This window comes from Centropristis striata, chromosome 8, assembly GCF_030273125.1.
Source record: "Centropristis striata isolate RG_2023a ecotype Rhode Island chromosome 8, C.striata_1.0, whole genome shotgun sequence".
Taxonomy (NCBI): domain Eukaryota; kingdom Metazoa; phylum Chordata; class Actinopteri; order Perciformes; family Serranidae; genus Centropristis; species Centropristis striata.
In genome coordinates this window covers 24994456-25020815 of record NC_081524.1, presented here as the reverse complement: position 1 = coordinate 25020815, position 26360 = coordinate 24994456, and the positions used below count along the sequence as shown (strand labels likewise).

The 26360-nt window shown below is 40.4% G+C and overlaps 1 protein-coding gene across 3 annotated transcripts in view; it reads left to right on the top strand.

Annotated features, from left to right (window-relative positions):
• grik2 (glutamate receptor, ionotropic, kainate 2) overlaps positions 1-26360 on the top strand; it is a 296354-nt gene that overhangs the window by 125747 nt on the left and 144247 nt on the right. The window lies entirely within an intron of this gene.

Below are 26360 nucleotides of genomic sequence, written 5' to 3'. Positions count from 1 at the left end.
TGAACAGATCAAGTTTGTATTTTTTAATTTAAAATAAACATTTTTTTAAATCAATAAATCATGAAGTAGGCTTATTTTGAACGCACACACTTAAAAGGAACATTCAGTGTCCATTCAGCCCATGCCAGACTTCAGACATATTTCCTTACATTAAATGATAAAAACATTAAAAAGTGGGGAAAAAAAATCTCTAAACTTCAAATGAGAGATTGTCTAATTTAATCTATAATGGGTTTTATGTAAATTGTGGCTATTATACATGGTCACCCATAAAGTTAGAATAAAATATTTTTTGCCTCTATCCATGAAATGATTGTGACAACATGATTTATTCTTGACAGATACAGTGTTTATCTTCTCAAAACTTAATTAATCAATCTCTTCCAAACATTAAAATTACAGCTATGTCATAGCAGGTGTATAGTTCAAGGCCGAAGGATGCACATTATCCCGTGTGAAGTTGTTTGGCTGAGCATTTCTGCACAAAACTGCATGTTTCATCTGCCCCAAGGACACTGCACTAGTAATTCAAATATTGCTGTTCCAACAGCATATAGCTTGAACAGTTGCGCTGGAAACATGAAATGTTATATGTTATAACAATATAATTTATCATGTTTAATATGAAACATGTCATGTATAATGTGATGAGTTTCTGTGTCGTATGAACGTTAAAATATCTTGCTATAACTTGAATCATTTTATGTTAAAATTCAAAAATGTACTGTCGTAAACAACAAACTTTTTGCGTAATAACATGATTCTGTTCTGTTTGTTATTTCCTGGCGTGCAGTGTCAACTCTCTGAATCTCGGTGTAGATGTATGTGTTTCTAATTTTAGATCTCTGCAAAGTCCATTGAAACACTGTCAGTGACTCGGGGCTTGCATGTTGTTCTTAACCAAAGTTTACCAGTGAAACCTTCTCCACCTTTTCTGTGCTGCTTAACTGGTCTTTACAGACATAAAGTCAGGGAAGATATAAGGTATTGTTCTGGACATGATAGACCTGTTAGAATGGATGTGCAGTGGCATCTCTTTCTGTAACTTGCCAGTTGTCCTGAGGGAGTCAAATGGAAAACCTTGGTGCCCCGCGTTGTGAGCCCCGGGTGTGATAAGAAGAGTCTCTGTCACTGTGATCTGAAACCTCTCTGATCAGAGCACACTGCCTGTAATAACTGTTCCTCCACGCTGCTTTCATACCACTCTCTTATCTGGGAACCTTGCCAAAAAACGTCAACCCACCAGAGACAAGGAATGGGAAGGAAAAGACAGTAATTGAGGAGATAGGAGAAATGAGATGAGGGGTATGAATGAAAAAGAGAAGAAGGACAGAGAGTGGGAGACGGGAAGTCAAAAGTGAAATCAGAGTCCTTGTGTTTTATTCCCAGATCAACTGTTGAGGTGTTAAACGATAGGTCGGTCGGTGCAGCCGCTTGGTCTGATTCCAGTTGGAAAGCACTGGCGGCGGCAGCGGCAACATGTTGGCTGCTGATTGAAAACAGTGGCTTACCTCTGGGGAATAACAGATTCCCTTCTTTTCTTCTGAACAGGGAGTTCTTGCTGAGTCATGTTTCTGGATTGATATCGGAGAGTGGGTGTTACTCAGTTTAAGCCCCTTTTGTTGGATTTGTGGCTCAATCAATACCGTTTCCCACTTGAGACCTGAAATGGACTGTGTGTGTAATAACTGTACCTTTTCAAAACACAAAAAGCTCAGAGTGCCTTTATAGCTACGAGCTGCCAGCACAGGCTGCCGCATGGAGTCAATTTGATGTCTTAAGTCCACATAGAGAAGAAGAAACACGGGGAAAAAAAAGGATCTGTCTGATCATCTTTGTGTTTTACTCCATTATGTGCTGTAGAGAGTCATCAGGAGAGCAGAGCTGGCTGGTTATTTTTGGATCAGCGACAGGCAAAGATTTATGTGTGTGAGGAGTGTGCTGTGACCCTGCTCATCAGTAAATTAATGGCATATGAGTTTGAAGGTGGGGATTGATTAATTAGACAAATGGTAATCAGTCAGCAGCTAATGCATATTGACATGGTGAAAGGTTCCGTAAACGTTTGATTAACGGCTTAATTTGTGTGCTGTATTTACGGTTTTGTGCGCTTAAGTAGTGAACTGCTGATGTGCTGTAACTTATGAACTTGCAGATCATGACAGATTGCTCTGAGCGAGTAGTCCAGGGGCTCTTTACACAGCTTCTGCATTTAGCACTATTGTTTCAGGTTTAGTGGTTGGAATTGCAGTTTGAACAGTTTGACTTATTGCAGAAAGAATTGTATGTTAGGAGCCAAAGACGCTGCAATCTTTGAATTTAAAGCAAATCATTAGAAATTGGCAGCTGGCAAAAACCTTTATTATTTATTGTAGAACTAAATTCTATCTAGTTGTACATCAAATAATCCATGCAATCAAATGCATCTATTTATCTTTGTGTCTCAATTCACTTCACCCTTCACTCATTCACTCCTCCATTTAAAATAGACCCTCAGCAGTTTTTTCAATAGCAGCAAATTGAGATTTCAGTGTATCATCATCATGATCATCATCATCATCACCATCATCACTGATGGGTGATTTTCACATCCATAAAATGCAATGATTGCTAACACAAAGTACTGAATATGTCATGAATTAAACTGATATCCGTTCTATTGTAGAAATCTTTATATAAAGCATACATTTCATACTCTGATTTCAGAATTGCATATAAAGAGGCAATATAATGGAAATTATAGTGCACTAAGTTGTACAACCCTATTTGCAAGAAAATTCACATTTAGTTCATTATCTCTCTTCCTGTGACCAGGCATGAACCCTTGTAGTTATTTGGAGAGATAATCAGCTTATATATCAGGAGATTCTGTTTTTAATTGTGTTCAAGCCATATCAGAGAACTGGCCGTGCTGGGAAGTTAGTAATATAATCAGTAGTATGGCTAGATGAAACTTCTGCTGTTGCTGTTGTATGTGCAATTAACCTACCTATTTTTAGGGACCGAGCACTAACGGTGCGAGGACCCTATTGAAATTGGTCCGTCTATTATTATTTTTTTTCTTCCTAAAAGTAAATCGCCTTTTTGGGGGCTTTATCATATTCAAAAACTCACCATTTTTGGAATATACATAAATCTCCACTGAAATTTACATATTCTAGTGGTCCCGGGAATGGGCGTGGCAAAATGACTCAACAGCGCCCCCTTGAAAGTCAAGAAAATTCAGCCCCTCGCACAGGAATGTCGTAAAGACACGAAATTTGGTACATACGTGTATCATGGCAAGACGCACCAAAAAGTCTCAAGAACCCATACCCTAAAACGTACAGGAAGTCGGCCATCTTGGATCGAAAATGGCGTTTCCTGCTGTTTTGGCCCATATCCACGCCGCATACTTTAACGAACTCCTCCTACAGATTTCACCCCATTGACTTCAAACTTGGTCAGTAGCATCATAAGGCCTTTGGGATCAAAAGTTGTATAAATCTTTACCGACAGTCACGCTATGTGGGCGTGGCATGGCGCCAAAATATGGCGTCTCACCATAAAACACGAGATCATTATAACTTTTCAATACTTTGTCCCATCTGGTCCAAAATTCTCATGCTTCATCACAGTCCAGCCCTTAACACTTCTGAATAACAATATTTTAAAAAGCCCCGCCCCTTTTGCTTTATCCACGCCCCCTTTCATAAAATGACCACGTTGCATACTTTACATAACTCCTCCAACAGATTTAATCCCATTGACTTCAAACTTGGTCAGTACCATCACAAGGCCTTTGGGATCAAAAGTTGAATAAATCGTTACCGCCTGTCACACTATGTGGGCGTGGCATGGCGGCAAAATATGGCGTCTCGCCATGAAACACAGAACTGTATAACTTCACCATACATTGTCTCAACTGTCCCAAATTTCACACACGTGATGAGGGTCCACCTCTGAACACACCCACATGTCAATATTGACACACAGTCATAGCGCCCCCCTTGGCAACAGGAAGTAACAACTTTAACGCCTAGCCCCAGCAGTAGGTTTCATGTAGAGATACGAAATTTGGTACACACGTGCTGCATGTAGAGACGCACCAAAAAGCCTCTTGGACCCATACCTCAAACCCAACAGGAAGTCCGCCATCTTGGTTTGAATATCGCACTTGTCATCGTTTTTGGCCATTTCCATGTCGCATACTTTAACGAACTCCTCCTACAGATTTCATCCAATTCTCTTCAAACTTGGTCAGTAGCCTCACAAAGCCTTTGGGATCAAAAGTTGTATAAATCTTTACCGCCGCTCACACTATGTGGGCGTGGCATGGCGCCAAAATATGGCGTCTCCCCATAAAACACGAGATTGTTATAACTTCTCCATTCTTTGTCCCATCTGCTCCAAACTTCTGATGCTTCATCAGAGTCCAGCCCTTAACACTTCCACATAACAATATTTCATAAAGCCCCGCCCCTTATGCTTTATCCACGCCCCCTTTCATAAAATGACCACGTTGCATACTTTACATAACTCCTCAGACAGATTTCACCCCATGGACTTCAAACTTGGTCAGTACCATCACAAGGCCTTAGGGATCAAACGTTGTATGAATCTTTACCGACGGTCACACTATGTGGGCGTGGTATGGCGGCAAATTATGGCGTCTCGCCATCTAACACCAGACTGAATAACTTCACCATACATTGTCCAATCTGTCCCAAATTTCACAAACGTGATTAGGGTCCAGCCCGGGACACACCCACGGGTCAATAGTGACACACAGTCATAGCGCCCCCTGCTGGCTACAGGAAGTAACATGTTTTACACCTACCACAAGCACAGTGGTAGGAGACACGCAATTTGGTACGCATAGGGACTGAGCCCACAGCTTCGTGCCCGACGTGGCCTGCGCTGACATCACCTCCCCCGACGGCTCCACTCGGCTCGGTCCCGTTCAGTCCTGTTTACAGGCCTAGTTTATATTACAATTGAAGAATGCCTTAAAATCATAAAGGTGCCTTCTCAGTCACTGCTGAAGTTCTGAAACTGTCACTGTTGAAAACCTTGGTGAATTGAACCTACCTGTGTGGGGGCGCTGTAGGACAAAATAACAGAACATAGGCAACGTAATAAAAACCAGGGGGGCATACCTTTGAAATATTGAATTGTTATTCAAAGTTTTATTGTGCTGCAATGTTCAGCAATTGCCCAATTGGTTTATTTAAACTATGGAAATCATAGTTTGAGGAAATAATTTAGCTTAAGCCAATTTAAAAAAATATATAGATTGTCAACCACAGTATTTATATATATATATATATATATTATATATATTGAAAGAACAAGTATAATTTCATTGTTTTTGTTATCTTTTACCTGTTCTCAGTTGGTAGAGTGTTCGTCTAGTGATCGGATGGTTGGTGGTTCGATCCCCGACCATGGCAGCCTACATGTCGAAGTATCCTTGAGCAAGATACTGAACCTCAAATTGATTCCGATGCTGCGTTCATCGGTGTGTGAATGAATTCCCAATGGTGGCACTGTAGCCTCTGCCACCAGTATGTGAATGAGGACAGTCTGTAGTATAAAGCGCTTTGAGTGGTTGCAAAGCGACTATAAAAGCGTTATATAAGTGCAGGTCCATTTACCTCTCTTATCTGTCTGATCCAGCATTCTGATGTTTGATTCAGAGAATATTTCCTTTTTTTTTCCCAGAACAGGTTTATGTGTGACAAATCAGGTAAGCTTATTCTGCAACTCATTCCTTTATGCTACCTTCAATTAATGTGCCGGCAGTAAATCCAGTGCCATGGCCCTGTATATACGACGAGAGTGACCTTACAAACTCCACGCGTTCATTACCATAATGTCTCTTGTTGTTAATTGCTTAAGCGGCTGTCTGATTCACTGTGTGCCCTCCTAAATTGAAACGAGTTCAAAAAAACAGTCTTTAATTTCTGCATTTATCTCTCTGTCATAGGAGTGAAAGCCGGAGACGTTAACTTTTCCCCTTGTCCGGGCAGACAGGCTGACCCTTTAGTCATCAAGGTCATCTCTTTGTTTGTTGCAGCTCCAAAACACAGTTGGTATTCAGAGCCACAGCATCGCTGCTGAATCATTTAACATAAATATGCTATACCTGTGGGTACATTCAAATGGGGGAGTGATGGAAAGCTATTTCCTTTTCGACAGATATCATTTAAAGCCTGATCCAAACAGGGTTTTTAAAAAATGTCACATCAGACATATTCCATGATTCATATTATCTGAGCATCCCTCAAACAGGCATATGGTTCACTCTGAAAGGATGGGGATGAGTCATATGAGAAATATGTTAGCAGGAAGCTGCTGAAAGCTTACCAGCCACTAATGTGTTATCACTTTTAGCAATTATTGTGAGGATGCCAAAAAAACCCTCACGTTACACTGAAATGTACACAAAAAAACAAGCACTGAAGACATTTAATAAGATAAAAAGCTAACTCATCCTCTACATTGGGTCTGTCTTGGCAGAAACAGGTGGTCTTTTTTGTATATTTATTTTTTTCTAAATTTGGTATGTTCTTTCTCTGTTTTTAAAAATGTATATTTCACTTTAAATGCGGAAACATTTCCTGCTATTTAAGTAAATAATTATCCTGCTATGATACAACATACGACAGTCACAGTGAAAAAATAATAGTTTCATCACAACATCCACTTATTTGTTTGGGTTTTTTGAGATTTTTTTGGCCACAGTGCCTGCATGACCCTGATGGAAGTCATGAGATGTGGCTGAAAGCTCCATGAAAACAAAACCAAACAAACAGATCAATAAAATAACTAATAATTATAAAATTTGACCTTTTGTAAGGATCATTTTTTGGTCAAACTGCTTCAAGAAGCACCTCTGATTTTCAAAATATCTTTAAATGGTTATTTGTTGAATTGTTCTCTCAGTAACAACATGCTTAGGATTTCTGAGGAAAGTCACAACATGAGTAATGCAAAATATTCCAAGTACACATTCCAAAATAGTATTGACATGCTATGACTGTCTTTATAACTGTAGCAAGAGCAGTATTTTAATGTGTTATATTGATTGATTCAATTCTAATGCATGGAAGAATTCACAACAACAACAACAACAACAACAACAACAACAACAACAACAACAACAACAACAACAACAACAACAACAACAACAACAACAACAACAACAACAACAACAACAACAACAACAATGAACATTCTAGGATGCACTGGTAGATGATGTCAAGAAATGAGCACCCTTTATTTATTTCAATTTAACTGTAATTCTGATTCCATGGATAATATAATATAATATAATATGATATGATAAAGTATCATTCTTGAAATAACAGCTTATATAAATATATATAATATAATATAATATATATAAAAATAAATATTATTATTAACAAACTAACTAACAAAAACAAAACAAAAGTAGATTTTCAACATTAAACGGCACAAGTAGCCCATAATTAGATGATTAAGTATAAGATGTGTAAGATGTTCGCCTTTTGTTTTGTTCTAGCAGTCTTCGTGAAGAGATCAATTGTTAAAGAGCAGGTTACTGGCAGAAAAAGAGACGAGTCTGGAATAAGACACAGCTGGTGGAGAGATTGAGAGATGTTTTTTTTCTTCTTCTCCATCCTGCCTGTTCCTTTTCCAACCTGTCAGTCATGCTGTCTCGCTGGAGACCTCCCTGAGTGGCAGAACAGGTTGGGAAACATGGCCTGGACTGGTTTAAGGGCTGAATGTGTCAGTGGGGGTGCTGGTTTTGGGGTTTGGGGTGTTTGTAGGTGGTGACCCCGGGCAGAGTTCAGGTCTGGAGCAGTGGGGGGCTGCAAAGAACAGCAACCTTTCTGTTTGATACCCAGATCACGCTCCATGCTATCACTTCACTGTTTTCCAAGACGCAAAGCTTTTCTGTTGCATTTTGGGATATGCCCTGATGAGGTTCTGTGCTGTGGCTTTGAAAGGCTTCCAAAGTCTTTGTCTGGAGTTTGAGCTGTTTGAAGGAGTTTTCATTAGGAGGAGGCTACTATTTGGCTATTTCAAATTTTGGCTGTGGCCCCAAACTCTGCGCTGGGATGATGCCGTTGGACCGTGCCCTCCTCCGCCTCTTAGATGGGGCATCTCTCAGCTTAGTTTATTCCATCTGCTTCTCTGTGTGCATCAAGCCATCTCTCTGTCTCCCCTTCTCTGGCTCACAGACTTGGATCTGGCTCTGGTATTGTCCAAATGTTGGGAAAGGAATTTGGCTGTGACATGTTGCTGGGACATTATTCCGGCAGCTGGCATTACTTGTGCAGTGGCTGGTGGTGCTTGGCAGTGCTGGGGAGGATGAGGAGCGGTGACTCTGGTGCCACAGAGTTCACCCAGAGAGCCACTTAGTGTCTGCCGGGGTTTCTGTCATCCCTGAGGACTGTGGGAGACTAGTCGCTTTTTACAACGCTGACTTGAGGGGGTTGAAGTTTTCCGTTTTAGCACTTTTTCAGTTAAAATAATGTGATCTGGTTTTTCAGTTCTGCAGTTTGTCCAGCAGTGTGTCAGGGTTTCAGGAGTGGGCTGCAGATTAGAGAGCATCCAAACAGGGCTTCAGCTCAAATGCTTGTTTTTGGCAGGCCTGTGTGAGTGGCTGCCCTGCCTTTGTAGTCTTGTTGTCAGTTTAAGAAGAAGTACAAGGTAACATTTCAATTCTGAGTGCTGGAACACTGGATACAATATTATAATGATGTAATTTGAGTATGAAAACAAGGAAGATTGCTAATTAAGCATTAATAACAAAGCTCTGCAGTGCAATCAGTTGTAGCTAAAGGTTTGTGTGTATATATATAATATATATTTTTAAAAATCAAAATTGTGGGTGCTATTGGGTATTACATTTCAAACAGGGCACCCCTTCTGAGGGTTAGTAGTAACTAATGGCTTTATTATCAGAATTTCTAATGTTAGTTCAACAAAGACATCCCAAACTATGTCAGCTATGCATTAAAGATGACATAATTGACCAGATGACACTAATTACAACATTGATAAAAATTTATAAAGGCTCCATGTTAAAGACAGGTGTCATATCATGGTTATGACAGTGTCATGTCATCAGTAGGTCATCATATATATATATATATATATATATATATATATATATATATATATATATAATATATACATTTATTCTTTAGTCATTAACATGTAAAAAAAAAGTTTACATCTTAACATCAGTCAGTTAATATCAGTCCAAATCCATGAACATTAATTTTACATACTGTATAATTATGCAATTATAAAACAGAGGAAAGGTGAAAATTCTCAAAGAAGGTGGATCTGGTGAAATTTGACAAGTCACTCCAATGATTGATGAAGTATTTGTTTTTGTTTTTCTATAACTTAGTGGTGCAGTGTTGATTATACTGCTCATACAATTAATGACCACTTCCTAATCAAAATATTAATAAAAAAGAAATTCATACTTTTGGAATATAAAGTGAAAAATATGCAAGTTTACGATTCTAACGACCATGATAAGTTGTTGTTTACTGGCCAATTCAGCTGTTATTACAGTAGCGATGAGAAAGATATGCATGGTAATGACATTTTAATCATATTCCATCGTCATTTCTAAACACCATCTCAGTTTACAGTTGATGATTTCAAAATCTAAGTAAAGAAGATTTTTACATGAACACATGAGAAGAAAAACGAGGTGAAATTTGCAGATCTGTTAGACACTTTAGCAGAGTCAGAAGAGAATGTGTCTTCATCATTGTTCTTTAAGTTAGACTGTAGAGCCAAAAATAAATACGCTGATGTTATCTCCAAAAAGCACAAATCCTTTGTGTTTTTCTACAAACACTACTATGCATATGGTTTATGAATCATGGCTAAACACACTTATGATTGACCTATACTGTGCTACTTCTGGCTTTTATTAGAATACTGTATATCTGCCAGTGGACTTGTCTTTTAACTTCTCCTTTAGAGCAGTTATGGGAGTGACATACCTTCTGTAATGAGCTGGTTTCAGCGTGGACATTGCCATGAGCCATCATTAATTCTGTTACCCATGGTGCAATGTTCCTGACTGTGCTGCGGCAGTCTACCCGAGCTTCATGCAGTGGATCACAGGTTACTGACTCACAGTGGTGGAAGGGTGAAGGAGTAGTGTTGGGGGTGGCTATGTCACGATTGTTAGGAAGAGAAATACATTCGAGAATATTTGTTCAGTTCACATATTGACAGAATGTTTTTGTGCCAACGCGATGCACAGTGGATGGACTAACCCTAAGTCTGCCTGTCCACGACCTCTGGAGAGCCTTGGATGCTGATAAATGGTAGCTGGGCTACACTGCACCATGTCTGCTCTTGCTTTAGGTCACTGTTGGCTGCATTTCAGATGCCTCTGTACACATATACAGAATATTGTTTCACTATGATTCTACTGATTTCAGTACGCTAGCCATATTAAAGCCTACAGCTAATTCTAAACTGCTCTTACTGCAGAATGCACACACTGCCAACCCTGATCACGCCCAGGCTGAAAGTTTGCAGGCATTCCGAGGGTCCTTATAGCAGATTCCTTTCTCTGCTCATTATCTGCTTGCTGGGAAAAACTCATCAGATTCACTTGAGTGTTAAGACTATTAGTCCTCCTGACAGTGTGTCTTAGTCACGGGACAGTGGATTCTGCTACTAAAGCAATATGGCAGAGCTCTGCTCATAGTCATGTCTACAGTCCATTCAGGGCTTGGGCATTAGTATGCCTGACAGAGTAGAGTCTTTTTAATTAGCAAAGCTCCGCTTAAAGACTTAAAACTCATTCGTGTTGCTTTGAGCGAGATCAAATACAACACTCTGGGTTTTCTTTGTCTCTTGCTGCATTCTGCAGTGGACTCAGAGCAGTAAGAGACACACAGTTTTGATAGACATATCACTGAACATACTTTAACCAAATGGGTTGTGGCAAACCAGTGTACATATTGAGCACACCCTTACAGCTTATTAACATGCTGCAGCTGGGGTCACTCTGGATTCACTTTATTGTGTGTACAGTTAAAGTTTGAGGATGATTAGCAAACTGAAGAGAAATGAAAGACTGGATCAAATATATGCAATATTAAAATGATATAGAACTCAGTTTCGCTTGTCGTAGAGGTAATCTACAATACAAGTCAATAGTAGACTAAATTAAAGCTACCATGCTTTTTGTATGATTTTGACAGAAAAAATATTGCAGTTACCACAATAATTGTATTTGTCTTGTAAACTGTGCATATTATAATCATACAATACCATTAGTCACCTCTGTTAAATTGGGAATGCACTATAATTAGAGAAAGGCAAGAACAATGGTTTGAGGAATTTGACTCACTCGCAACATACACAGTCTGGAGCACAAACAGCACAACACAACAAGGAAAATAGGAATTTCTTTTCCTTTTCTTTTCTTTTTTTTTTCTACTGTCCTTGTAATTCTTGAACCCTATCTTCTAAAAAATGTCTTTCCCTTACAACAAAATTGCATTCTCAAGTATATTTGAGGAAATGAAATTACAGGGTTGGCCTCAAGGAGGTTTTGGAAAACCATCAGATGACTCAGGAAGGGAAAGCAGGGCGGGGCTAGGCTGCATTCAGCCGGTAGGGAGCCCTGCTGACCCAACCTGGGGATATTGTCAAATGATGGAACTCCTAAATCCAACCAACACGTCCTCTGTGGAAGACTCAGGGGGAAGACTCATAAGACCCTGGAAGACGACATTTAAGTAGTTAAAAGGCTTCCTGGTGGAGATGTGCCAGGGCTGGTTGAGATTCTCCCTGAGATGCCGAAGGCTCTGGACATTGCTGGTCTGTCATGGCCAACACGCCAATTTACCAGTCCATCTACATTCCAACACTCACCTATGGTCATGAGCTTGGCTAGTAACTGAAAGAATGAGATTGTGGACAAGTGGCTGAACTTAGGTTTTTCCGTAGAGTGGCTGGGCTCAGCCTTAGAGATAGAGTGAGGAGCTCAGACATCCGGAGGGAGGTGGGAGTAGAGCCGCTGCTCCTTCACGATGAAAAGAGCCAGCTGAGGTGGTTTGGGCATCTGGTAAGGATCCCCCCGGGTGCCTCCCGTTAGAGGTGTTCTGGGCACGTTTGCCTAGTAAGAGGCGCCGGGGAAGACCAAGAACACTGTTGAGGGATTATGTGTCTCATCTGGCCTGGAGGTGGAAGTTATGACTGGGAGAGGGTTGTCTGGAATACTTTGCTTAGACTGCTGCCCCCGCTACCCGGTCACGCATGAGCGGATATTGAATGGTTCGGTCCGAATACATGAACCATCCAACGTTAGTAAACACACCTGTGAAAAATCAGAATGCATCAAGTTCAGAATTATGTATTGTCTATAATATAAATTGTCTTTGTGCTGTTTTAAAATTAATTACAAAATAGGAACGAAAGACCTATGTGGATATTTGTTTTGGAGGACTCCTTGGTCAATTTCAGTGCTAAAGTTAGGGAGGCTGTGGCTTAGTTGGTAGAGCGGTCCACTCATCAGAAGGCCGGTGGTTAGATCCCTGACCATAGCAGTCTACATGTCGAAGTATCCTTGGGGAAGATACTGAACCCCTAATTGCTCCAGATGCTGCGTTCATCGGTGTGTGAATGAACTCCCGATGGTGGCAGGTGGCACCAGTGTGCCTTGGTAGCCTCGGCCACCATTATAAATGTGTGTGTGAACGGGTGAATGAGCGCAGTGTGAAGTGTTAAACGCTTTGGATAAAAGCGCTATGTAAGTGCAGTCCATTTACCATTTACCATTTACCATCCATTTAAAGTTCCCTGATGCATTTAAGAACATACAGTTGTCACCATTGAGTTATCAGTACTCACCAAGGCCACGGTTATTATTACCTAAGTTGTTTTGCATTGTCAGGAGGCAGATCAAACAGTGGGGATGAGTCAGACTGCTGAAGATATTCAGACATACTGTAACACAAAGGAAGCTGAAACCCAAGGCCCCAGGGCTGCTGCTTTCTTTCCTTAAAATCAAAAAGACTTCAAGCAACCAAGGTATTCTGCCAAATGTTCCCTTTTTTCATCCATTCACTGTGATAGTCTTTTATATAAGGGCTTCCTCACAGGTTTACTGAGGTTGTTTAAGCAGATAAATTGAACTTCCTAGGTCTCTGGCCTCAGGGTCTGTAGCTGGACCTTGTGGAGCTTCTATTGGATACATAATAAACAAGGTCACAGTAAGATTTTAATACAGCATAGAGCTGTTATTATGGTTTGTCATCAGTACTTTAAATTCTCACTTTTATTCAGCCAAGTATGTCACTTCTGTGCCTGTTGAATAATACACGGCCCAATTTATGTTTTGAGCTTTCCAGCGATACAGCCATCACTGTGGTGGTGAAGTCAAATTAAATGCTGGTTTACTGACAGTGAAAGCATGGTTGGTTGGATTGGTTGTGGCTAAAAGATGTTTTCCAGTCTTTAAATCTTACTATGAGAATTGTTATGACATTGGTGAAAATACGTTTTGCCCACAGACTGTGTGGTTACTTTAAGCTCTAATCAGTATGAGTTTTAAGACTAAATTACCATAAGATTTTCAGTTTACCATTTGCAGTCGATGAGTTATTACATTATAATCAGATGGGATACGTGATTCAATGACAATCTGAAACATAGGGTTATAAAGTGTATAAGTTAAAATTTCACAAGATGCGGATAGTCTGAGGTTACAGTCTGTTATAGGTGTAGGGTTAGAATACCTGTTTCTCACATCAGTCTGGTATTAACTCCACTGCATTAATCTGCAACCATAGTTACAGGTTACTTTACAGACAAGATTTTCCACTCAAGATATATGATCATAAACATTGGTACAGTCTTACTGCTTAACCTTTCTAACCATACCTGAAACCCGGATATATCCCATGCTGTGGAGAAGGGAAAATATGGTTCCTGCGAGACAAAAAGAGTAACAGCTACCCTGTCCTTTCACATTGCTGCTATAATACACAATTAGACAATTAGATATATATGTATAGATAGATATATATGTATAAACATATATGCCATTATGGTACTACCTGCATATTGTCCTCCAAAGCTCCAAAGCTTCTGTGAACAACCTGGGGTCAATTAAATAGATTAACTAACTACAGTGCCTTGCAAAAGTATTCATACCCCTTGGAATTTTCACCCTTTTGTTGCTTTTACACATTAAATCATGGTCGATATAATTTGGCCTTTTTAAAAAGGATTTGCAAAAAAACCCTCTTTAATATCAAAGTGAAAACAGATTTTTACAAAATAATGTCAATTAATTAAAAATGTATAAGGTAAAATAAATGAGTGCATAAGTATCATACCCTTTAAAGTAACTGAACTAATTCAACAAAGTTCCAGCTAGTTGATGCAGCAGAGTCTCAGTTAGTGTAATGGAGATCAGCTGAGTACAGTTGATGTGTGCCAAGTGATTATAGTATAAAAAAAAACATGTGTCTGGGAGGTCCAGTCTCTGGTTCATCACTATTCCTGCTACAATAGTACCATGAATACAAAATAACACTCCTAGTAACTCAGAGAAAAGATCATTGAACAGTAGAAGTCAGGAGAAGACTACAAAAAAAAAATTTAAACTCATTGGACATCACAAAGAGTTCAGTTAAACCATCATTAAGAAATGGAAGCAGTATGTCACTTGTTTAAATCTGCCTAGAGCTGGCCGTCCTCACAATCCGAGTGACCTGACAAGAAGAAGACTGGCCCTGCTGCTGAGGAACATCCTCAGAGCATGATGCTGCCACCACCATGCTTCACGCTGGAGATGGTGCGTTTGTGGTGATGTGCAGTGGTTGGTGTTCGCCAAACATAGTGTCTAGTCTGATCGCCAAAAAGGTCAGTTTTTGTCTCATCAGACCGTAGAACCTTCTTCCAGTTGACCCTGGAGTCTCCCACATGCATTTAGATGAATTCCAGGTGAGATTTGATGAGCTTTTTTTCTCTCCCGCACAGCTCCGACTGGTGAAGAACCTGGCAACAGTTGTTGTATGTACAGTCTCTCCTATTTGAGCCACCGAAGCCTATAACTCCTGCAGAGTGGTCCTAGGTGTCTTGGTGACCAACCTCTCCAGTCTTCTTCTTGTCAGGTCACTCAGATTGTGAGGACGGCCAGCTCTAGGCAGATTTAAACAAGGTCCATACTGCTTCCATTCCTTAATGATGGTTTAACTGAACTCTGTGGGATGTCCAGTAAGTTTTTTTTTTTTTTTGTAGTCATCTCCTGACTTCTACTGTTCAATGATCTTTTCTCTGAGTTACTAGGAGTGTTCTTTTGTATTCATGGTACAATTGTAGCAGGAATAGTGATGAACCAGAGACTGGACCTCCCAGACACATGTTTTTTTATACAATAATCACTTGACACACATCAACTGTACTCAGCTGATCTCCATTTCACTAACTGTGACTCTGCTGCATCAACTAGCTGGAACTCTAGTCTACTAGTTCAGTTACTTTAAAGGGTATGAATACTTATGCACTCATTGATTTTACCTTATAGATTTTTAATTAATTTATACTATTTTGTAAAAATCTGTTTTCACTTTGATATGAAAGAGGTTTTTTTTTTGCAAATTCTTTTTAAAAAGGCCAAATTATATCCACCATGATTTCATGTGCAAAAGCAACAAAAGGGTGAAACATCCAAGGGGGATGAATACTTTTGCAAGCCACTGTATATGTTTTTCACTCTGCACCAACAGGAGTTACAATTGCTGAATTCTCAGTTGTGAAAAAAATAGCAAAAGGTTAGAGAAACTTGTCATTCACTTAGTGACTCATGGTTCCATCAGGGAGAGGTTTGAGAGCCAACAAATAAATCTAAGGTGCATACCCATTCATTTCTCTCTTTTCTAAGTGTTGATTTTGACTGTAATAGTTCAGTGGGAAAGACTATAACCTTTTCCTACGGGAGACACATTTGTGTATTATAAAAGTCTTACAAACACATGGTCAAGCCATACTTGTATGGAGCCAATGACAAGTTCTTATGTCATGCTATTAACTTCTAATTAAATTCCAAAGCCAACTAGTATGCAACCCACACATGATACTCAGCTGCCAAATACACATGCAGAAAACACATGTTTAAAGATGATATTTTTAGGCTAATTTCAGTTGTGCAGAGAAAGTGTGATCACAGTAATGATATCTCAGCTGGGAACTATTACAAACCCAAATTGATGCTGTAAAAGGAGACAGTAATGATTATATGCTAGAATGGTTGTAATAATAAATCACTGTTGCATAATTACTCACACTGTTTTCGAAGAAGGCAGGATTACACATTGAAAGGATAAGATTGTCATTGTTTTACTTGTTCATGTTATCCAAAAAATCCCATGAAAGCAACACTGCTTTTATCCGTCTCATTTTCTTTATGCTCCTTCTGGCTCGATAGCCACTGGTACTAGTTTGTTGTTCTGGTTTGACCCCGGGACCCCTTACCAGTTGGACGTGCTGTCAGGTATCTGTAATCTCGTTCTTTGGGTCACCACCCAAAGCTCATGACCATAGGTGAGGTGAAACATTGACGAACTGGTATATTGAGAGTTTTGCCTTCCAGCTCAGCTCCTTCTTCACCCAGCGCAACACCCACATCATTACTGCTACCGCATCAAACCACTTGTCCATCTTGTGCTCAATTCTACCTTCAGTCATAAACAAGAACGCAAGATACATGAACCATTTGTCTAGGGGCAATAACTCACTCCCAACATGGAGGAGACAATCCAACATTTTTCTGCAGAGAACAGTGGTCTCAGACTTGCAGAGGCCAACGCCCACTGAGTAGTGTGTTTGACGTTGTTCCTAGCATGTTGACCCAGCTCTCACTTTAACGAGTTCTGGGTCAGAACTGGACAGGACAGAACTAGCCTTCTCCAAGTCCACAAAACACATGATGACTGGTTGAGCAACTCCTGGGACCCCTCCAACAGCCTCACAAGGGTAAAGAGGGTAAAGAGCTGGTCCACTGTTCAGGGCTAGGGCAGAAGCTCTGGGAACTACTACAATGGTCTGCCACTCCCTCACAGATTGTAGTTTTTGTAAAAAATCTTTCAAACAGGGTGTGAGATCAAGTCAAAATAAACTACAATGTGTTTATAGCAATGAACACAGTGCAACACTGTGGCTCATTAATGCGGACATTTATGGAACTCTACGGCACAGAGGAATAATATTTAATTTCAGTTTTATTTGAATAGCCCAGAATCACCAATCACATATTTTGGCTCAAAGGGCTTTACAGACTGTACAGGGTATGAATCCTTTCAAACCTATCCTATCCTTTGACCTTCGTAGCGGCCTCCTAAAAAAAACCCCAAAACTTTTTAACAGGGAAAAAAAAAGGAGAAACCTCAGGGAGAGCGACAGAGGAGGGATCCCCTCCCAGGAGGAATAGGTGCAATAGATGTCGTTGTACAGGGCAGATCAACAGAATAGAATAGCTGTAAATCTAGGGGAAACACTGATTAACCACTAGTGATTTCAAAAACAATATAAGGTTTATATGTGTACAAAAAATGAAAATAAATTCTGTAGTCTTGTGATGTTTCCTTTGATCGATTTGCTCTTCTGAAAGGATAAATTGTTCTGCGAGCTCCTGCTGAATCACAAACTCAGTCAAGCGCTTTGTGCAGGAGAAAGGGTCTGACTTAACGACAGCCTGCTTAATGTTTTAAAAAAAAATACAAAAAACAATCACGAATCGAAAATGTTATTAATCAGCTCACCCCTTTAAAGCCATAACGCTTGATGACTTTCCTCATGAGTTAAGCCATTAACTGAGGCTGTAAATGGATAAGTTAATCTGGGCAGGGAGATGGAGGAGTGTGTCTGGGTGGCAGCGGAGGCAGAGGAGGTGGAAGTGTTGACGGTGTGTGTTTCTCCAAGTTTGAGGGTTCTCTCCGGTCGTCTTGTCAAACTGCTAATGGAGACATCCCACTGAGAGACGCTCCGAGTGTTTCACAGACAGAGACAATGTGACGGGAAAGAGACTGAGATTGCAAAGCCAAATGTCCCGTTGTGAACATGAGGCAGGAAACTGCCCATGGTATACAAGATAACCTGAGGGCCTGCAGGGGCCATGATGAGGTAGAGGACAGAATGGAGGGATGGCTGAGGCAGAAAAGGAAAAAAAATCTAAAGTAGGCAGACTGGAGAAGACTGCAAAGAGTGGGGAGTGTGACATTTGGGCATGCAGAGTTGAGGGGGGTGGGGGGGCGGGTGGATTTGGACAAAAACAAAACACAGAAGTAAAGAGACGCAGGAGGGGGAGACAGCAGCAAATGAAACAGCAGAGCGCAGCAGAGTGAGAGCTGCAATGACATTAAATCTGTGGCTGAAAACAGATGATTTCCCATTTAACACTCCATTGAGTTTTCCGTTATCCTGGGTCCTGCCTGGCACTGTGATGGCGCCATGGCTTTCCTTCTGTTTCACAATAACAACCCCTCAAACTATCCACCCTCCACACACACACCAACACATACACATCATCCTCTACACACCCCTCCCATTGTTCATCTACTGTACTGCTCAATATCCCTACCACAGAGGCTTCCAGGACATTATTAGACAGCCTGCAGGATACTGAGTGGGGGGTGGAAATGGGGTTTGGGGGTGGGGGTGGATGGTGTCCAAATAACAACAATCTACCACCCACGCCTCTCTCTGTAGCTCCAGTAATGGACCACAATGGACTCGATGGGAGGCATTGTCAACAGATGTTTTTTTGTGGGTGAAATGATCAGGCAGCAAAGTGGTGAGGATGTTCTCACTTTTACTGAGAGTATTACACACAAACAGCATCAGGGGGACAGACAGCACGAGGAGGAATTGTGTCCTTCTTCAGCATCAAACACTCAAAGAAGACATTGAGGGATGATCTTAGATTTGTTCATCCACTATTCATTTGTCTGTATTTGTGTTATTGTACTTGCACCTCTCACTCATTTTAAGAGGGAGGGACTAAATATGATAAAACACACTTCCATGCACCAATCAGGATTCAGCAACCCTTCAATCAAAACATTTTTTTTACTGATGATTTCAGACCACTGTCAATCATAGTCAAGTCATCCATTCATTATCTATAATTGTTTAGCCGAAGTAGGGCAGACTATCACAGGGCCTCTAGAGACACACATAAGAGACAGACAACCATTCACGCTCTCATTCACTCCTATGGGCAATTTAGAGTCACCAGTAAAACCTAACCTGAATTCGTGGGAAGTAGCCAGAGGACCCATGCTGACGCAGGGGGGACATGCAAACTGCACACAGAAGGGCCCTCAGCCCAGAACCAGGAACCCACTCCACTATACCACCGTTCTGTTCTCAATCATCAATTAAATCATCTCTCAATCAATTGATGAAGCAGATTTGCTGAAATTTTTTATTCATGGATTCATACATATTTTACTGTTACTGTTGCTAATTTGGTCATAAATATCTTGTGGTAAATTAGAGGACTGTTTTTTTTTTTTTTTTTAACGAAGTGGGCTGATATAATGCAAATTGTCTTCTTCTCTTGTAGATAACATCAAAGGTACCATGCCTTCTTCCCTTCTTATCAAATTAAACTTGAGACTAAAATAATCCTTAATTAAAGTGCAACTAATTACAAGTAATCTTTGTTTAATTTGCAAAATAAATCTGGATTAAATCCAATCCTTAAAGACAACAAGATTACACCAAATCCCCTGAAGAGACATTACCCAAGTATTTCTGTGTGGCCACAGCCTGATAATGTACAGTAGCTATGCATCTGTGCAATCTATTGTAGTCCAAAGAAATACTTACTTACATTCTTACTTCTTGTGCTAGCGCCATTTTTATCTCAACATGTTAGCAACTTTTTAGCCCGGCATGGCTCCTTGGATGGTAATATCCATTGATCAGTCAATAGACCACGTGGTCCAGACTGATATATATCAACAAGTACTGGATGGATTGGCATTCATGATCCCCAGAGTACATTCGTGATGAATACAGACTCCCATGACTTTTCCTCTAGGTTCTCAGGTAAGACAACGTTTTATCCAAAGAAATATATGAACAGTGATCAGATTCACTGATTAAAAACGTGAGGGAGAGGGTGTGTGGGATGAGGAAGAGAAAGGATATGGAGAAAGGCAGCAGGCCAGACGGAGAGATGGTAGGAGATGGTTGGGTGCTGACACCAATTCTGGGTGTCGGTAATGAGACACAGTGGCAGTCTTGGCCTGCTTTAGGAGTGTTTGCCAAACAAAAAGTGTTAACTCAATTAAAGGCCAGATTTCCCCCAGGAAGAATGGAAAAGTGAAATTATCCCTGCTTGTTAAACCTGCCACTTAATTTCACTCAAATTATTACTTATGATCCCAAGGACCTCTAGGCTAATTGTTTCTCTCGCTGCCTTCCCCTCCCTCCTTCTACCTTCTGCTCAGTTTGTAGTGACAGAAAGAAGCTGTTCCATCAGCTCTGGTAAATGGCTTCATCAGGGAGAAGCTGAGAGCTTCCTCTGTTTGGAGACTGTTGCTGTAGTCATCTGAGCAGCATCATGCCACTTTGTAAAATTAGCTCAAACTCTGGAAAGCACAGAAAGTGACACAAATCAAATCAATTTTCATCACAATGCACAGAATCTGCAAAGTAGTCATTTATGAGTTCACACAAAACGACATGTTTTTTTTAGGAAAAGGTTGTGGTTTGCATTTGAATAAGCATGGTTTCACACGGATCACCAGTTTCCAATTTGAAAGTCCTGTGTCTCAATGACCGTATGGCAGCCCTGCACATTTACAAATGATGCAAGTGACCTGTGCATTAAAAGTGACACAGAGTAGGCATTTCACAAAGAGAAGGGTACAGTGTTTCTTTTTGGTCGTTTGTTTGTTTTAAACACACTTATTACAACATGAATATGTTAAGATGTTTTCTGATTTATCATACAATTATGTCATGGAAATGGGCAGAAACGTCTTCCCAAAGGTTTCCCATAATACCGCTCATACATGACGCTGATCAAACCATTACATCCATCAAAATGTGTACATTGAACACAGGTAGAAAGCCGAGATGTTGCGGTGTGTGAAATTCTGTGCACAGTAACAATGTTTAAATTCATTTTTAATCCATTTTGAATCAATGCATTTTTTCCACTGGAGGATTCTCGTCATATGGGATGAATGGTTTATTTCTCTTGAACAACAGACTGGCTGATACGAGCTATAAAGATTTGTTAGCTCCTTCAAACGATTCCATATATCATCAAGTCACATTATCAAATTATTTAGAAAGACTTATTTGTAGTTTGTCTAGGTCATATCTTGCTGACAGTTAGTCAGACTGACCTAAGATTTCGTATGTGGCTTGTGCATGGTACGAAGGTGTGCATCCTCACCCCATTGTGTGACAGGCCTACACCTGGTCAGCAACCCAATTCGCTCTGGATTTCCACGCCTGACTCATCTCATCTGTAAGTCTATTTAGCCTACCTATCTTTCGCAGTTTTAAAGTGTGCTACAAGGTTCAATTTTCCAATAATATTAGAATATTTTCCAGCGAATATCAATGTTCAATGTGTATGTGCTGGATGGTGTGCGCACCTTATGAAAAGTAAGTGTTTTATGGAGTTGCAGACGTTGTAGTGGTCTGCATGTAATGTGCAAATTCTGTTAATAGCGATTAGCATGCTAAGCGGAGATTTAGCTTTATTCACTTCTTACGTTGCATCTCCCACTATACGAATACACTCACCCTATGGGCACTGCACTGGTCTTTATGATTCTCCATATACTTTGTATATGAATGCATGCATTTAAAACAAAAACAGAGAACTAAGGCTTTGACTTTGAGTAGACAACAACATAAAAAAATATTGACATAAGAGTTGATTTATCATGTACATCAAATATATCATATTTGCATATTTGTATAGTAATATCATGTACCACTTGACAGGGATGGCATCTCAGATCACTTCTGAGACCAGGCTAGATATATGCAGATGGGAATGTTCTGGGTTATTATGATCCGTGGAAATGTCTCCATTTTATTCTTGCTTCATCACCTGGGGTTCAGTGGGTTCTGTGCTGTTCGTGCTGCATGGGGATGGTGGACTGCACACATGACGGACAACAAGCAATCATTCAGCTCAGCTCTAATTAAAAGGCTCTCTAATTACATGCGGAGAAAGTGGATATCGGTTAGTGTGATGAAACGCAGCTTTGACATTGAAAGAAAGGCCCATCCTGATGAAACGCCGCTCTGACATTGAAAGAAAGGCCCATCCTGAATGTCACCCACAGCTACGCCTTCTCAATAAATCACCATTTCAAGGACTGCAAATGAAAAATCGTGTTGGTTAGATTTTCACAAGAGCACACAGTCACACGTCCATATATCCACCTGCAATAACATCTTCCTTTATTTGCCCTTTTCCTCACAAATATATACTACCTGATTTTCTGTGAAAACACTTATTTTGCACACCAGTACATACAAACACACTCACTCTCACAAACACAAGTGATCTGACCTAGATCACTGAGAGACGCCTCCATATGCCTGAAAATTCTTGGAGCACAATTTTCCCGACATGCTCCCTCTGCAGAGTCTTCAATCTTCCTACCCAAAGGAAAACCCAAGCGGAGGATTAGCTTTTCCAATTTGTGAATTGAAACTTGCATCATTGTTCATATTTAATCAGGCACTTGTTTCAAAATGACAACAAAAAATGCTTGGAGAAGGGAGAGTGGGACATTGTCACTGTGTGCTTTGAAGAAAAATGGATTCAAAAATAGTAACATATCACCAGCTGTAGTAATCTCACAGAAGAGAATGAGTGAAGAATCCACTGAATAGAGGAATAATTAACAAACAAATCTCTTGCACATTGCTAATGAATTGAATGTTATAGTCCTTTGAACATTATTTTCCCACTACTCAACTTCCACTAGTCTTCATAAGCTTTTTATCTTTTGAATTTTGGGTTTACTTTTCTTACATGGGGTTTTTCATGGGGACATGGTGGTGCAGTATTTTGACATGATGCGGCATGGGCTTTTCTGTGTTCTCCCCGTGTTCGCAGTATGGCTTCACAGGATTCCTCCCACAAACCAAAGACATGCAGCTTATGTTATCTGTTTACTCTAAATTGACTATAGGTGTGAATTAGAACATGTTGTCAGCCTTATGAAGGTCTTGCCACCTGTCCTTCGCCTTATGTCAGTTGGGATTGACTCCAACGAAGTAACTATGTTTTCTAAGTAGGTTCCTAACACTGGTGCTAAGACCTAGAGTTTCACACTTGTTGGTGTTGTAAGTATGGTCTGTGTGGTATGCTGACTTGTTGCCTCGTTGCCAACATAACTAATCAGGAACTTTAATGCTGAATTAATTTGAGACTCAAAATATGCTTGTCTGTTCATGTGTATAAAGGCGAACTGACACATCCACTTGTCTGTATAGCTGCAAGGGTCAGTATGATGTAAATTTCAACAGCATATTTGCGCAGAAATAAGTGTCCACAACTGCAGTCCGTCCAAAACTTCTGATGCCAGTGACAGTATGTGCCTACAAGTACAGCACAAATCACTATCCACGACGTTGTCTTTGCCTTTTTGTTTTCTATAACCATAATATTCCACAGACATTGTTCATTGTCAGCACCTTAAACCCCCCCCCCCCCCCCCCCCAATCCACCAGCAGGTCACTCTTACCCTAGCCTTAGTGTTTTCATTGGCTAAACTTACCATTTATTACCATCCATCCATTCTTGTCCGCTTATCCGGAGCCGGGTCGCGAAGGCAGCAGGCTAAGCAGTGCATTCCAGGCGCCCCTCTCGCCAGCCACAACGTCCAGTTCCTCCTGGGGGACCCTGAGGTGTTTCCAGGCCATGTGACAGAGATAATCCCTCCACCGTGTTCTGGGTCTTCCCCGGGGCCTTCTAACAGTTGGACGTGGCCAGAACACCTCTAACGGGAGGCATCCTTACCAGATCCTGACGCCACACCAAACCGCCTGTCCATCTCACGCTCCATTTTACCCTCACTCGTAAAAAAGATCCCGAGATAATTTAACTCCTTCACTTGAGGCAGTTCCTCTCTCTCCACCCAGAGGGGGCAGTCCACCGTTTTCTGGCAGAGAACCATGGCCTCAGACTTGGAAGTGCTGACTCTCATCCCGACTGGTTCGCACTCTTCTGCAAACTGCCTCAACGAGTGCTGGAGGTCCCGGTCTGATGAAGCCAAAAGAACCACATCATCTGCAAAAAACAGAGATGCATTTATTACCATTATTTCCTAAACCATGAACTGAGATAAAATATAGCATACAATTTGAATAAGTTGGTATTGGACTTAAACATTGGACCTAAACATTTGTAATTGCATAAAATCTGTATCTTGTAGAAAAGTCCATATTGATGTTCTTGTCTGGGCGTGGATTGGATTGTATCTACATTTCACAAGTGTTGACATCCACTCATGTGGTAGATATTTGAAAGAACTCAGTTCAGCTTTCTGTCAGAGCCTCTAACTATTGATATTTCAACTTGTTCGACAGTAATCTGTTTGGGCACACGACTGATATGATCTTGTTCTTTGCCATTTTAACCATCATGCCTTTTGTGCCCTGATTCTTGTCAAGTATCCCAATACAATGCTCATACCCAGCCTTGCTCTGTGTGTTAATGGCTTGTAGCAATCCTTTAGTTGTCACCTCTATCAGTCTCATTGGCAGCCAGCAGTCATCTTCAGGACTCATTTCCTGGCGTCATTTTAGGGGCGTGTACGCTGATGGGATGTGGAGAGACACATATTGTCATTACAAAGGAAAGCCAGCCATAGTAATGATTCGGTTTTACACAGTCAATTTCCTCTTCTATTGAGGCACAATAATGTGCCTCAATAGAAGAGGAAATTCTATGGCGTAAATGGTGAGGCACTGTCAGTCTCTCTCCTTTTTCTATTGTAAGTTCCTGCTCCTTTTGACTAAACATTTTATCTCCTCGACATAAAATTGTTTTTAATTTAACTAAGCTTTTTATATATGAAGGGAGTGGTCACTGAAGCCAAATGTTGAAGGGAAACGTGGTTGCCATGGGAAAGATTTTGGAGAAAACATTTGATTTCTGTGAAGTGAAAGAGCATAAAAGCCATCTGGAATCTTAGCCGCAGGCAGAGTTGCAGAAATAAACACGAGCCTGGAGGCAGCCCGCTCTGCTCCCATCTCACAATCTGCTCCTTTATTTCTAAAAGGTTTTATGTTTGCTTTGCAAGTTGATAGTGTATAAAGGCTTTGACTGAGACTTTTGAAGGGCAATATCTATATTGTGTTGATTTCGTTTGAAGCTGCCACAAGTCACTATTTGAGTAGGATCACTTAAAACCAATACAATTCTATATAGTGTACTGCAGAAGACACAACTGAATATAAATTATTTATTTTGTCTTCAAACCGCATTGATTTGTCGAAGCCTTTTGAGCAAGGTATTTAAATTGTTCCACACTGATCTACAATAATGTTTAGAACGCACAGCATCACACAGGTCCTTTGGATTCAAGTCCATCCCATAATGTCGTCTCTATTAAAAAAAAATCACTGTCATGAAACTGTAGGAATCCTTTTGACAGGTTGTTACAATAGTATAATGTTAATGCAATGTGCTGTTGCTAAAAATAAGCCAGCAAGCAATACTGTAGCACATTTTATTCAAGGGGAGACACAATGGGCCTAATGCGAGAACATTATTGTATTCTTATCCTAAACCTCTTTTTTGTGAGTTGTTTTTTTTCCGTTCAAATCTTCCAAGTCAAATTCACCTAACTTCTTCACTGCACAGGAGTGTCTTAAATCTCGTCAGCCTGGTGAATACCACCTTTTCATAAGCAGGTTATAGTGTCTGTGAGATTTGAGGATGTGAATAACCTGCATTAAAATTGGCGTAAAAGACTGCCTCTTCTGCTCCATTTCTGAGCAGTTTCATTGACAACAAATCACACTAGATGTTGATATAAGAACTCCATACCACAGAGCTTCAAGTCCTGTTTTAGGAAATCAGCAGACAAGAACATTAACAAGTTTATCAGTAGTGGTAATAGAGAACCTAAATGTCTTTAGAGCAGGGCTGCACTGTCAATGAAATAATGAGGGAATAGTTAGGGTACATGAAGTTAAATGCTAGTCAAGTAAAGTGGTCCATGAATAATACTGAGGCGGTCAAGGGGAACTGACAGTCATGGGGATTTTAGACAAAATAATATTATAGCCTCCAGTACAGTAAGTGATGTCACACTGTTGTTGCAAAAGAGGATGAT